The sequence below is a fragment of the Cryptomeria japonica genome, chromosome 2, assembly GCF_030272615.1.
Source record: "Cryptomeria japonica chromosome 2, Sugi_1.0, whole genome shotgun sequence".
NCBI lineage: Eukaryota > Viridiplantae > Streptophyta > Pinopsida > Cupressales > Cupressaceae > Cryptomeria > Cryptomeria japonica.
The window spans coordinates 417,631,741-417,646,882 of NC_081406.1; positions in this window are offsets into that span (position 1 = coordinate 417,631,741).

The window sequence follows — 15,142 nt, forward strand, 5'->3', positions numbered from 1 at the left end:
ATCAACAACTAAAGCTTCTCCCACGCAGCAAGTAAGAGACAAGTCCTTTAGCAAAATGCATATTGGCAGGTTGAGTGCCCATCTCCAATGGCACATGATAGCTTTGAATGGGCATGGAGTGGTTTAAAACAAATGCCAGCAGCAAATACAAATTTCTTAGCAAATACAATAATGCAAAAATGTAATAGCTTCCCCCCTTGCGTTAGTCTTTAGCATTCTTCCAAGCAAAATCTAGAAATCGCCATGAAAGTCTTAGAAAAGAGCTCCAAAAGTGCAGCTACAAGAAAATCACTTTATCCCACATTGGCTGGGAAGTGCACTATTTTGATGTTTATAAGCAAGAATGCACAGTAATATAATGTCTAAGCCATAAAGGCTTTTGACAAATGGTGCCTATGGGCGCCCAAAGTGGGCCCACGCGTGAGCACGGATCCCAAGGCGACGGAGGAGTTGACTGGATGGCGACCAGGTGGACCCCACGTGGGCACGTTTCTCGAGGCAAACAGGCAAAATTTTGCAGAGAAAGGCCGGGTTAACGAGTGAGCAAGTTCGAGATGGATCGACGGTGCGTGCTATTTCGTGAAGGGAAGATGCACGCGAGTTACACCCTGCGAAATAGCGAAAGTGAACAAGAGCCGTCCATTTGTCGTGATAGGTGGCAGTCCAGCAGGTGGGTCTCGGTGAGGTGGCACACAGTTGGCGCACAGGTGGCAGTCCAGTGATGATGACGTGGCGGCCAAGTGGCAGTGATGAGGTGTCATCCCAGGTGGCGTCCGATCAACCCCATCGACCAATCAGAGGCCGCCATGTGGCAAGGCGTCAGAGCACAAATGGAGGCAAAAATTAAATTTAAAATGAATAAATGATATAGTTCTGACTATATTAAAATTCGGAATATTTAAATGACTGAGCACAAATGGGAATTAATTCGCCCAGGGTCTAAATTTTGGCCAAAATATAAAGTATTATATATCGCTGGAAAGCTCTCAGAGTGAGGAATCTGATTATGATGTTAATTTTGACAAATGTGGGATATTTTGGAGGCAGTTTCCACGGGAACAAAATTCAGTTAGAGAGGAGACACTTGGCAATTCAGTTGCAGATTTGATTTTCTTCCCTCCTCTTTTTATTCCGAATTCTTCTCAGTTGTAAGGGTTCCAGAAATTTGGAAAATGCTCCAGATTTGATGGCTTCCATTTTCTGAAGATCTTGACCCAAGTTTGTAAATGCTTCTGTTTGGTTTCAGGGTATAGAGATTGCAATGCAGTGTTGTAAATATGGTTTTAATTGCAGGTCTTACTGGTGTCAGGCATGAGTAATTTCCCACAAGATTGTCTCTGTGATATGTTTTTTTTCATTATTATGAATTCAATCCTCAAGGAGGATGAAATTTGTCATCTCAAGGAGATTGTATGATTGTTTGTAAGCGTTCTTCAATAAAGAGTTTAAATTCTATAGTCAGTCATAAATAATGAAATATGTATCCAGATCTGATGAATTTGTGAATGAATCAAATAATGCATTAATATAAGGTATTGATGCATGAATATCTTGTTTAAGGAAAACAAACTTGCATCTATGATTTATATTTGTAGTTTTGTGAGTGACTCTGTTGCCCAATGAACAAGGCACTAGTCTTTGACAGATTTGGGAATGGTCTCAGATATACATTTTAAAAGATAAATCTATTTCCCTTTATGTTTAGGGGTTAATGTTCTATCCTTCCAAATCTCTATTTCACCTATTATTTGTATAAGATCCAGCCCATCTGTACCTGTTACCTAATTTGGTGAGCTTGTGGAATGGTTTGTCTGCTCATTGTTGATGCAATCTTATGTTTGTGATTATTGTATTCAATGCATCAAAAGGGTGTCCCCCCTTAGGTCTAGCAGAACCTGAAGTGCAGGAGGATCATTAGGATCCTATGTTATGTTGTCCCATCCCTGAGGTGTTTCATTGATTGAGACTGACTATCTCATAGATAGATTTACAGGTGTCTTGGGTTATCACTTTTGGTGAACAACACCTCTCCTAATATATCTAATGTAATTGAAGAAAATTTCAATACTCCTATCAACGATCTCTCTAATAGAAGCAAGCATTGAAGAGAAACATAACACCATCCTCTTCTCATAGGAATACTCTAGTTCAAGGGGGACAAGATCTAAATGTTGGATTACCAATCCCTTTAGATCCTCCTTATTCTCTTAGGTCTTATCTTAGTCATCAAAACATTTGTAGGAAAGATGATGTTATGCATTTTGTTCATGACCTATCTCCTCATATAACATTAAGAAAAGATGAAGCCTTATATGATAAGGATCTTCCCTCCCAACCTATAAAAGAGGATATGAATAATGACGATAGGAATAAAAAACATCCTACAAAGTATATTCCTTCATATAATTATCCCTTTGATCATTCCATGTGCCGTTATCTTACAAAATTTAAATAGGTTCATGATTATGATACTTCTTTTGCCCAATAAAACATCTCTTATAGGAGTGGCTATAACATAATTTCAAAACAAGATTATAGAGGATAAGAACTTGGAAATTTTGAAAAAGGAATCGAAGTCCTTATAAACCTTTCTTCACGAGCTTGTACCAAAGGTCTAGGACATCCTCATCATTCACCTATGGATGATGTTCTTAAAATTCAAAACTTTAAGGAGTATCTTACAAGACGTAGAAACTACTATCCATCTAAAGGTGCGTTTTCCTCCAACAACCCTTTTTGCTCATATCATCAAACCCATGATCATCATCCCAATGATTGTCTTGATTTTCAAAAGGGAATACAAGAAGTAATTGATAATGGAACTGTAAAATTAACAAAATAAAATCCTCCTCTTAGTGACCCTTGCCCTACATCTCAAGAGACATGACCTACTACTAGAATCTTTTGGAGATTGAAGTATGATAAGTATGTTATATTTCCTTTCATTACACTTAATCACAATTATAAGCAAAAGAAGGTAATGAACATTATATTTTTCACCATAGTTACTCTCATTCTCTTGGAAATTGTAAATCCTCTAAAACTTTTGTTCAACACCAATATGATAGAGCTCGCATAGCTCTTACAGCCAATATTGCACTTTTTCTTGGTGAAGAGGTAGCGCCTCAGTACTCCATTCACCCTATCATGTTGCTACTCACCCTATGACACTAGTAGTTAAATTATTGGGGGTTCTTGTCATGAGTGGGGATGCCATTTTAATAATAAACATCTTGGGATAGCAACACATTTCTTCCTTGTTTCCTCCTTTGGGGGGGAAAGGAGAATACATATTCAATTCTCTATCTTTCTCTTTGAAGATTACCTCTTCTTTAGAGTTGCATTTTGCATATTTAAATTTCTTTTCTTTCATTGAATATTCCTTCATGTGAGTACATATGTCTTCCTTGTTAAGGACCTTTCTCTGATTGAATTTTTATATTTTCTTATGAATAATCTCTCCTTAGAGGTTGTGTAATTCTTCTCAATGTCCATATGCTTGAGAGGCATTGATCTTTCTCTTATCCTTTCTAATGTTCCACTTCTCCTTTGTTGAGTGGTGTTTTCATCAATTATATGTCATTCCTTGTGTGAAGTGTATACACCTAAAAATAGTCTGAAGATAATTAATTAAATAAGCAATTATTTAATTAATCCTCCTTCCCAATTTAATTGAATTCACCAAGCAATTTGATTAAATTCCCCTTTCATCTACTTATTAATAAATCTAAGGATTTATTTAATAGGTTCATTCCAATAATCCTCTTTGATTAATTAATTTCCCCCCATCAAATTCATTTCTTCTAAATCCTTTAATTAATTAAAACAAATCAATTATGAGTTGTTGAGATTAATTAGCCTTTTCCCATTATTTGAATTTTTAAATTCAAATTCTCCTAACTTCTACCACTCCTAAACCTAACCCATTCTACCTATCCACATGTCCCCTTTCATCCAACATCTTCTAGAACCTTGTGACACTTGTCACTAAGTGTTCCCTTTCATCTAATTCCTTCTAGAAGCCTCTTGACACTTGTCACCATAGAGATGACAAATGTTCCCTTTAAACCAACCCCCTTTGCCATCCTCCTCCAATTTAACCATTGATATCTTCAGATCAATCTTGACCATTGATTCCTGCCACATCACCCCTAGCCTTGGGAAATCCTATAAATAGACCCCATCTTCGAGCACAAAGGGTCCCAATTTCATATCATTCTTGCATATCATTTGATTCACCCCATCTCATTCCTATCTTATGCATTGTTGCTATAGGCATCTAGCTTGTAATTTATCATTCTTAGCAATGTTATCATGCTCAATTTTAGCTTAATTGCATCTTAATCTTAGTTCTTTTTCTAGATCAATCATGAATTCATATAGCTTAATCATGATATTCTTGCTAGATCATGCATTTTCATCATTCAAATCCTCCATCTAAGTGTAGTCAAGTCACTAGAATATGCATAATCAGATCTGAGAGCATTTTCATACTCACATTTACTAGGAGGCAATAAGTCGATTAGCTATGGTTTTGTCTTTCATTGTTTCAATTTACTAACCATTGCTTGTAATGATTTATTGAGTGGATTGTGGTTGCAGGTACACGTACACTTCATAGAGCATGACATTTTGGCGCCCGCCGTGGGGCCGGAATCATCATTCTTGGCCTCTTAATCTTCAGCAAACTTCATCTCTGTCCAGCTCTGGTTCATAAATTTGTACGAGTTGCCTTTTTAGCTCGTATGAACTTCCTTTCAGCCCAAGATGACACCCCATCCTAATTTGTACGAGGTTATTTTTCTGTCGTACGAGGTGATTCTTCTGTCGTACGACATCCTTTTACTCATTGCAAATGTTGATAATGTTTTGTATGAGTTGATTTGCACTGTCGTACTATAGCTAATTTTGTTTCATATGAATTTATTGCTGCAAAAATACTAACTTGTATGAGTTCATTTTGGTCTCTGTGCAAAATCTAACTTTGTTTCGTACTAACGAGAAATTAGTGTCATACGAGTCTCTGGTTTTGTGATTCTTTTGATAAACTGCATGTTAGGATTTTTTGGTTTTAATCCTAACTTTACTAATACTAACCCTGACTGGTTTTGTGAGATTGTTGGCAGCCTAACTCTTTCCTGCAGAACGCTTGCCAAAGAAACACTTGTCAAAGACATAATTCAAAACACAAATCATGACTACTAATGGATCTATTTTGTAGGTTTCCTATGAATCCGACTAAACTTTGTGTGTTCATTAAAGTTTTCTAGGCACACTTCAATTTTGCTAAAGGAAATGAACAATCATGTATTTCATGTATTTGATGATAGGCGAGTATGCTCTCACCTTTCTTAGGTGATCGGAAAGCTAGACTCATCTTTTGCTTTCATTAGTGCATTTCTTTAGTAGGCCTGCCCTCCCAAGGAGTAATAACTCTTAGCCCTTAAGGCCAGTGAGAGGGGAAGGACCTAAGTGGGAACGGCTAATGCCAAGTAATCCAACCCACTATAAAATAAATGTGTTTTTGATGAAAATCAAAGCAACGACAGTGCTCGGGAATAGCTATCCTCCGTACCTTCGGATATATCAAACCTTGGTTTTCAAGGCTGGGAGACCTCTTGATTGAGTTTATACCCCGATGCGCCAAATGGATCCCTTACTAGTGCCGATTAAAATAGAAGCTACCTGATTCACCTCCAAAAGGGTGATAATCTTTGTGCAAGAGAGATAGTAACTCTCCCAAGACACTTGCCATATCGTGCCCCCATTAGCATTTGGAGTTGGATAATACGGCATTGAGAATCCATTGCGTGAGACTCAGCGGCCATATTCTGATTAGCTATTGGGTGTGTATCTAAGTTAGCAAAAAAAGGTTTTCATTCTCAACCAACTTCTTTAGGGTTTAGCTTGATTGGAGTCATTTATCACATCATGTGTTTGCTGTGTATTCATCCCTAAATCGACAAATCAGACATCTAAAAACTAGAAGACATAAGCAAAACATTAAACTTCAGTTATCAAAAATTCAACCAAACAAACATTTTTATCTCTATCTAGTTATCTGTCGTACGAGTTAGGATCTCTGTCGTACGAACCTGTTTGCATAAAATTTTGTGTCGTGCTACACAACATTCTGTGTCATGTGAATCAGTTGTTTTGTCGTATGGTTCAGAAAAGTGTGTCGTATGAGCCTCTGCTTTTTACATGAAAACTTCTGCTTTGTCGTACAAACTCATATCTTGTGTCATTCTAAGCTACATATCTTGTCGTACGAAACTCTGCATTTGTCAATCCAGAGTTGTGTCTTACTTGTATGTTTCAGATTTATCATTTTTACCTTATCAATTTGCAGTAAACATAAACACCTGTTATTTGTCAGTCTGTGCTTAGATTGTCCGCTCGGTTTTCTTGGTCAAGTTATCACCCATCAAAATCAAACTCTAGAAGGTATACACCTCAAGATTTTCAAAGTGCTCACCCTCAACAAGTTCAAGATCTAAACATCTCAAAGTGCATTATCACCCTCTTTGATAAATTGATCACTCAAACGTAGTTTCTCATCAGGATCAATCATCCTTTATCACAAAACTAAAATGTTTGGTCAGGATAACCCTGTCCCACATCATAGGATATATCGTTCCTACTGGACTTGGTTCTTATCAAATCATCACCATTGCACTCCTAAACTAAACATCGAAAAACTTGCAAACTTTTAAACACTTGAATTCTCTTTTAGTGTCATATCACTCTATTGCCTTGAAATTGACTATTGATCACTTACCCAAAACAACCTTTTGGACAATCGAATCCTAAGCAAAATAACACACTTGTATGCTCGTGCTAACTAGAGCTCAGAAACGAAGGATTGCAGAAACAAAAATCGAAACATTGGAAACAATCAAAGAACATATTATCATGGAACATGAAGATGAATTACAAGTTGAAGGAGAAATAACATAGCAAAATATCAGAGACATCAAGAAAGATCCCCAATTCGACAAATTTATACAGAAATTGTTGGAGGAAGAAAAAGAAAAATACTTTCTAATGCTAACCAAATCTGGTGCTACACTTCCCCAAGATTTTGATGTGAATAAATTGACACAAAAGAAAAGTGACCCTCCTAATAACAAACAATATGAGGACATCTTTGGTCTTTGCATGAATGACACATCAATTCCCAATAACAACAGAACCAATGAAGAAACCGACATACCTAGAAGAGATGAAGTAGAAATCCTGAATAACATTCAATTCAATGAGGACACAAGAAGAGCTAGAGATGAAACAAGAAGAGATCCCAATCCTCCTAGAATGCAAAATCATGGTCATGCAAGAATAAATCATGTTGATAATCCTATCATGACACTCACACAACAACTGCAAGCAATGAAAACACAAATCCAAGAGATGCAAAGAGGAAATGTTAGACGATACTCACTTCAAGAAATCTATCCTTATCCTTTCGACAGAAATCTAAACATGATACCATTCCCTATAGGTTTTGAAACTCTGAGATATGAAAAATATGATGGAAGCACTGACCCTCAAGATCATATACGAGAATTTTGCACAATGAGTATGGAGTTTGCACACGAGGATACCTACTTAATGAGATTATTTCTGAAAAGCTTAACTGGACTAGCTATGGAATGGTTCTCCAAACTTACACCTGGAATCAAATCATTTTCAAAGTTCGTGGATAAGTTTGTTTCACAATACTCCTACTATATACACCTAAAAATGGTCTGAAGATAATTAATTAAATAAGCAATTATTTAATTAATCTCTCCTCCCCAATTTAACTAAATTCACTAAGCAATTTGATTAAATTTCCCTTTTCATCTACTTATTAATAAATCTAAGGATTTATTAAATAGGTTCATTTCACCCCTTTAATTAATTAATTCCCTCATCCAAAACCATTTCTTCTAAATCTTCATTAATTAAAACAAATCAATTATCAGTTGTTGAGATTAATTATCCTTTTCATATTATTTGAATTTCTAAATTCAAATTCTCCTAACTTCTAACACTCCTAAACCTAACCATTCCTAAACCTAACCCATTCTACCTACCACCATGTCCCCTTTCATCCAACATCTTCTAGAACCTTTGTGACACTTGTCACTAAGTGTTCCCTTTCATCCAACTTCATCTAGAAGCCTCTTGACACTTGTCACCATAGAGATGACAGATGTTCCCTTTAATCCAACCTCCTTTGCCATCCTCCTCCAATTTAACTATCGATATCTTCAAATCAATCTTGACCATTGATTCTTGCAACATCAACCCTAGCCTTGGAAAATCCTATAAATAGACCTCATTTTGAGCAATATGGATCCCATCTCATTCTCATCTTATGCATTGTTACTATAGGCATCTAGCTTATAGTTTATCAGTTTTAGCAATGTTATCATGCTCAATTTTAGCTTCAATCTTAGCTTAATCATGCTAGATCAATCATTAATGTAGCTTAATCATGCTATTCTTGCTAATATCATGCATTTTCTTCATTCAAATCCTCCATCTAAGTGTAGTCAAGTCATTGGAGTATGCATAATCAGATCTGGGAGCATTTTTTATACTCACATTTACTAGGAGGCAATAAGTCAATTAGCTATGGTTTTGTCTTTCATTGTTTCAATTTATTAACCATTGCTTGTAATGACTTATTGAGTGCATTGTGTTTGCAGGTACAGATACAATTCACAGAGCACGACATTTTGGCACCCACCGTGGGGCATAAATCATCATTTTTGGCCTCTCAAGCTTTAGCAAACTTCATCTCTGCCCGATCAAAATTAGAATGTCGTACGAGTTGATTTTCTAACTCGTACGAACTCCCTTTTAGCCCAGGACGACAATTCATCCTGACTCGTACTAGGTATAATTTTGACTCGTACGAGCTTTTACATTGAAAATTCTTTATTCGTTCTAGCTCATCCTGTGTCGTACGAGCTAATTTAAAATGTCGTACTAGAGCTAATTATGTTTCGTACAAATTTCTCACTTCAAAATATTATGTCGTACGAGTTGATTTTCACTATCGTACAAGAGCTAATTCTGTTTCGTACAAATTTCTGGCTTCAAAATCTTATGTCATCCGAGTCTCCTTTATTCCTATGTGAAATCTAAATTTGTGTCGTACTAACTAGTAAATCATGTCGTACGAGTCTCTGGTTCTGTGATTTTTTTATAAACTGCAAATTAGAATTTTCAAGTTTGTCTATGCGTTGGTAATTTGCATTTTTGAAGGCCTTCTGGTCATTTTTAGCCTGTTGTTCACCAAAAGTGATTAACCCAAGATCACCTGCAAATCAATCTATGAGAAAGTCAATCTCAATCAATGAAACACTTCAGGGCTTGGACAACATAACATAGGATCCTAATGATCCTCCTACACTTCAGGTTCTGCTAGACCTCGGGGGGACACCCTTTGATGCATTGAATTATATTTATTTACCCACATATGACAACGTCAACAAAAGCAGATAGATCTCGCTAAGGCTTAACAACTTGGAGGTTACTGTAGACGGGCTAGATCCACATTGACATCTCAACTAAGTTGAAGCATGAGATGGATGAAACATTCCCACAACATAAAACAAAGAAAGATATTCTGATATTGGATTTTAAATTGTTTGAGAATCCCTTCAATTGCAAGATCAGTGCCTTATCCAAGGGCAACAGAGTCACATATCAAACTATAGATGAAAACTTCTATTGCAAATCCATCTTTATTATTAAGTATTCCTACATTAATGCCTTGCATGAATGCATTACTAAGATCATTTACAAAATCATCAAATCTTGAAACTATATTCCATTATTCATGATTTATTACAAAATTTAAATCCTTCCTTGAAGAATCCCTGCAAACAATCACAACTATATCCTTGAGATAACAAATTTCATCCTCCTTAAGGATTTGATTTGAATAAAATGGAAATACAAATCTAGAGACAATCTTGTGTGAATTTATGTATGCCTTACATACACAAGAACTTGCAACTAAGAACACCTACAACAAGCATTAAACTCCATTACTCAAAGAAAAGCCCTGCCCTGTACAATCTTCAAGAATACTCAAAATTGGAAACCATGAAAATATGGAGCCATCCACCAAATTTTTGGAACCCTTACAATGAGAAGAAAATTGGAATAAGAAGGAGAGGGAAAAACATAAGAATTCATCAGAATTTGCGAAGTGTCTTCTTTTTCCTTAACTGCAAAAATATATCCTTCCTTTCCATGGAAACTGCTCCCAAAACATCCAAAATTTGTTAAAACTACCTGATTGGATTCCATATCCCGAGAGCTTTCCAGCAATATATAATACTTGCCATTTTGAGTAAAAATAGACCTTTGGGCAAATTAATCATTTCTAGCAGGCCATCATTTAAATTTTTTGAATTTCCTATATAGTTGAAACTATATATTTAATTTTAATTTTTCACCTGATTTTTGCCCTGACATCCTACCACGTGGCAGTCTCTAATTCGTCGACAGGATCTACTGGGCACCACCTCGGATGACACCTCATCCATCCGCCATGTGTCGGCCACCTATCCGCCACATCATTGCCACCTATACGGCCACGTCACCGCCACCTCAACAGGACCCGAACTGCAATCTGTCTTTCGCCATTTCGCAATGGCTAACCCACGCGCATCTTCAGGCTCTGAAATCACGCGCGTCGTAGATCACCACCGAACTTGCACAATCTTTACCCTGCTCATTTTCACAGAATGCTTTTTGCCATTTCACAGACCTTCATGTGTTGGCCACCTGTCCACCACATCATAACCACCTATACGCCATGTCACCGCCACCTATGCGCCAAGTCAGCGACACCTCAGTGGGACCCAGACTGCAATCTATCTTTCACCCTTTTGCAATGGCTAACCCACGTGCATCTTCAGGCTCTGAAATCACATGCGTCGTAGATCACCACCGAACTTGCATGATCTTTACCCTGCTCATTTTCGCAGAATGCTTTTCGCCATTTCGCAGACCTTAATTGGTGAGCTTCTTTCCTTCGCGAATCCACACCCACTGTCCGATCTCCTCAACATGCTCATTGGTTAATCTTCTCTTCTTCACCTACCTCAAGATCCGTGCATGTGGTGGGGTCCACTCGTCACCATTTGTCGGCCTCCTCGGGAAGCATACCCACGAGCGTGGTGTCCACCTTGGGTGCCCATCAGCACCATCTGTCAAAAGCCTCCAAGGCTTTGACACTATGTTATGGTGGAGCCTTATTTTTAAATATTAAAAACTCCCATTTCCCAGCGAATGTGGGGTAAAGCCTTATGCCTGGAACTGCATGTTTTAAGCTTTTCCCCCTAAGTTTTAATGGCGCCTGATTGGATTCCTTATCCCATGGAAATTGTTCCCAAAATATCCAAAATTTGTTAAAACTAACTACCTGATTGGATTCCTTATCTTGAGAGCTTTCCGGCAATATATAATACTTGCCATTTTGAGTAAAAATAGACCTCTGGGCGAATTAATCATTTCTAGCAGGCCATCATTTTAATTTTTCAAATTTCCTATATAGTTGAAACTATATATTTAATTTTAATTTTTTGTCTCATTTTTGCCCTAACGTCCTACCACGTGGCAGTCTTTGATTCGTCGATAGGATCCACTGGGCGCCACCTCGGATGACACCTCATCCATCTGCCATGTGTCAGCCACCTGTCTGCCACATCATTGCCACCTATACACCACGTCACCGCCACCTCAGCAGGACCCGGACTGCAATCTGTCTTTTGCCATTTCGCATTGGCTAACCTGCGTGCATCTTCGGGCTTAGAAATCACGCACGCCGTAGATCACCACTGAACTTGCACGATCTTTACCTTGCTCATTTTCGCAGAATGCTTTTCGCCATTTTGTAGACCTTCATGTGTTGGCCACCTATCCGCCACATCATTTCCACCTATACGCCATGTCACCGCCACCTATGCGCCAAGTCAGCGACACCTCAGCGGGACCCGGACTGCAATCTGTCTTTTGCCATTTCGCAATGCTTAACCCGCGTGCATCTTCGAGCTCTGAAATCATGCGCGTCATAGATCACCACCGAACTTGCATGATCTTTACCCTGCTCATTTTCACATAATGCTTTTCACCATTTCGCAGACCTTAACTGGCGAGCTTCTTTCCTTCGCGAATCCACGTGCACCGTCCGATCTCCTCGACATGCTCGTTGGTTAATCTACTCTTCCTCTACAAAATTCGCCTGCCTCGAGATACGTGCTTGTGTGGGGTCCACTTGTCACCATTTGTCGGCCTCCTTAGTCACCTCGAGAAGCGTGCCCATGTGCGTGGTGTCCACCTTGGGCACCCATCAGCACCATCCGTAAAAAACCTCCAAGGATTTGACACTATGTTATGGTGGAGCCTTAGTTTTAAATATTAAAAACTCCCATTTCCCAGCAAATGTGGGATAAAACCTTATGCCTGGAACTGCATGTTTTAAGCTTTTCCCCCTGAGTTTTAATGGCGCCTGTTGATTTGTTGGAGTTTATAATGCCCTTTGCTTTGGTTTTAACATTGCTTCTCCTGCACCACGCACAGGGATTGACATTGGTGTTTGCATTTGCTTTTTAGAAAAACTCTAACTGCTGCTCAAAAACCACACAGAAGATAAGGGAGGACTACTGCAAATTGCATTTGTTTAAAAGTTTCTATGCCTCCTTCACCATATCACGCAGGGGATAAGGGAGGCTCTGTCAAATTTCATTTGCCAAGACTTCAAAATAGTCTTCCAAAACTTCATACCACGCTAAAAATTAGGATGATGCCAATGCACTTGGTCAGAATTTCATATTGCTTTGCATGCCACGTGAGAGGGGAGGATGGATTGGTTTTGAACCTGCAACATTTACATTTGAGTTTATTAAAACTGCTATCCATACACCATGTGCCACACAAAGGGGAGGATGTTACTATGGTGTTGTTGTTTGCATTTAATTCAAGATTTCAATGCTGCCCTCTTCATTTCCACATTGACTTCCATGTGAATGAAGAATTTGGCTTACACTTGTTGATTTGCATTTACCAGAAGTTTCATTGGTCCTTCTTACTGCTGATGGAGTTTGCTGCAACTTACAATTTACCTTGGAGTCTATAAATAAAAGCCAACACAGCTGGGAATACTAGCAGGGGTTGTGAATTTATGCTTTACATCTACCATTTAGCATTGCTGAAATTTCTGAGAATGAGTTTATTATAAACATTTTCCTCAGCCACTTCCGTGCCATATGCCTGCCAGTAGCATTTGCCTGGAGTTCTATTAGCATCTTGAACTCTCATACCATGTCTTGTGATCACAATCCATATTTAGATATTCTGAAAATCTCTCAGTGAACAAAGTCGCCAATAAAATAATACGGCACAGGCATGAGCCAGGTCAGGCCCCAAAGTGGGTTCGACTAAAAAAAATTTCATTTTCATGCAACTGACCTCTGAAATGCCTTAGACACCTTGAATGTACCTCTAAAAATGATCGGCATCGTTTTCGGATCATCAAACTGAGTTTCACAATTTTCAGGCACTTGCGCCACATTTTCGCATTTAATCGCGAAGACATAATTTTCAAACCGGTCAAAACACCTTTCTGGACCTCGCCATCTGATAGGCGTGTACTCTGATATACAAAAATGAACTCTACCAAACGGTTTTTCAAGATGAGTTCCGAGTGAAGAGATATTAATTTTTGAAAATGACCAACTGGCTTTGTCGACACTGTGGACCTGATGAAGTCAATGTTCTGGCAACATATGATGCCTTTCTTAAAAATATCAAACGACCTCCGTAGACCCTCAAATTTGAAACACAGGTACCTTGAAGTACATGTTAAATCTTTGAATTCTTAGTTCAATCAAAAGTCTGACTGGGTACAAATGGCGCGCTCATGAAAATGGCTACTTTAACTGATGCGGCAACAAAAGTATAGATAATTGAAAAAGATGGCTCAATAGACCCTTTTGAAAACCGATCAAACGGATTAGCAGAGGCTTAAAATTTGAAACATGACTCATCATTTATACCAACAATAGCTCAGAACAAACATTCTGACATGACATTCACCGAGGCAACTTTTACACTTGAGCAAAAAAGGGCTTCGACTAGCAACTGAGACAGGGACTTTTCAAACCATACAAACTGCAAACATATTGAGCTTTGAAAACTTAGCAAATGAATTGCTAGACTTGAAATTTTGTATGGACCCACATTTTTATGCATAGAATTCAATCCATTTTGAATTTCTTCATGATGATCAACAAAGAAAAAGATATAAACACTCAAAGTAGGCTACTTAGTAAAATTTGCATTTGCACCTAAAATGCACTTTCAGCTCACCCCTCGAAATGGGTACCTGATAAACTTATCCAAACTGAATTCTGAAAGTTTCACATCATTGCATAGGCCAAATGAAAGGTGTACAACAATTTTCCAAGCCTTACCCTTTGAAAATTGACTAGCTCCATTTTGCCCTCTCTCTAACTAGGCCATTCAAACTCTCATTTGGAAATACAGAGCAATTTTTTTGAAATGGGCCTCTAAAATTGACTCAATTTAATGAGTCCCAATAGTGGCTTTGACTGGGGATGGCTGATTGCAAGATCAACACAAGAATCTAGAATCTATGGTTAAGCAAACCACCCAAAAACGGAATACATCTCTTCTCTTCCCCAAAACAGGGCATCCTTATTCTACCCAAATAGCAGGGCACTTTATTGAAAGCCACACAACTGAAAGCAAAGCGACTGTACAAGATATACAAACATACTTCTAAAATGGCTCCCAGCCACTAAAGTCTAAACCAACTCTTTCCCTTATCAAAAATCTGATTCTCATCACTTAATAATGTAAACAATCTGAAGCAAACACTGATCATCAAAGAAATGTTTCTATTACGACACACATCTTTTAGCATGCTTTTCCAATCAGTATTATATGCATACTCATCATGAACATAATTTTGAACCTCACTTTCATGATCAACTACTAAAACATATCCATTCTTTTCATCATTTACAAAGTGCAATAAATCAGCATCTGCAATATCCCACTCTTGAAAAAATGAACATACCTCTGGCTCAAGCATATAATCTGAAATAAGATT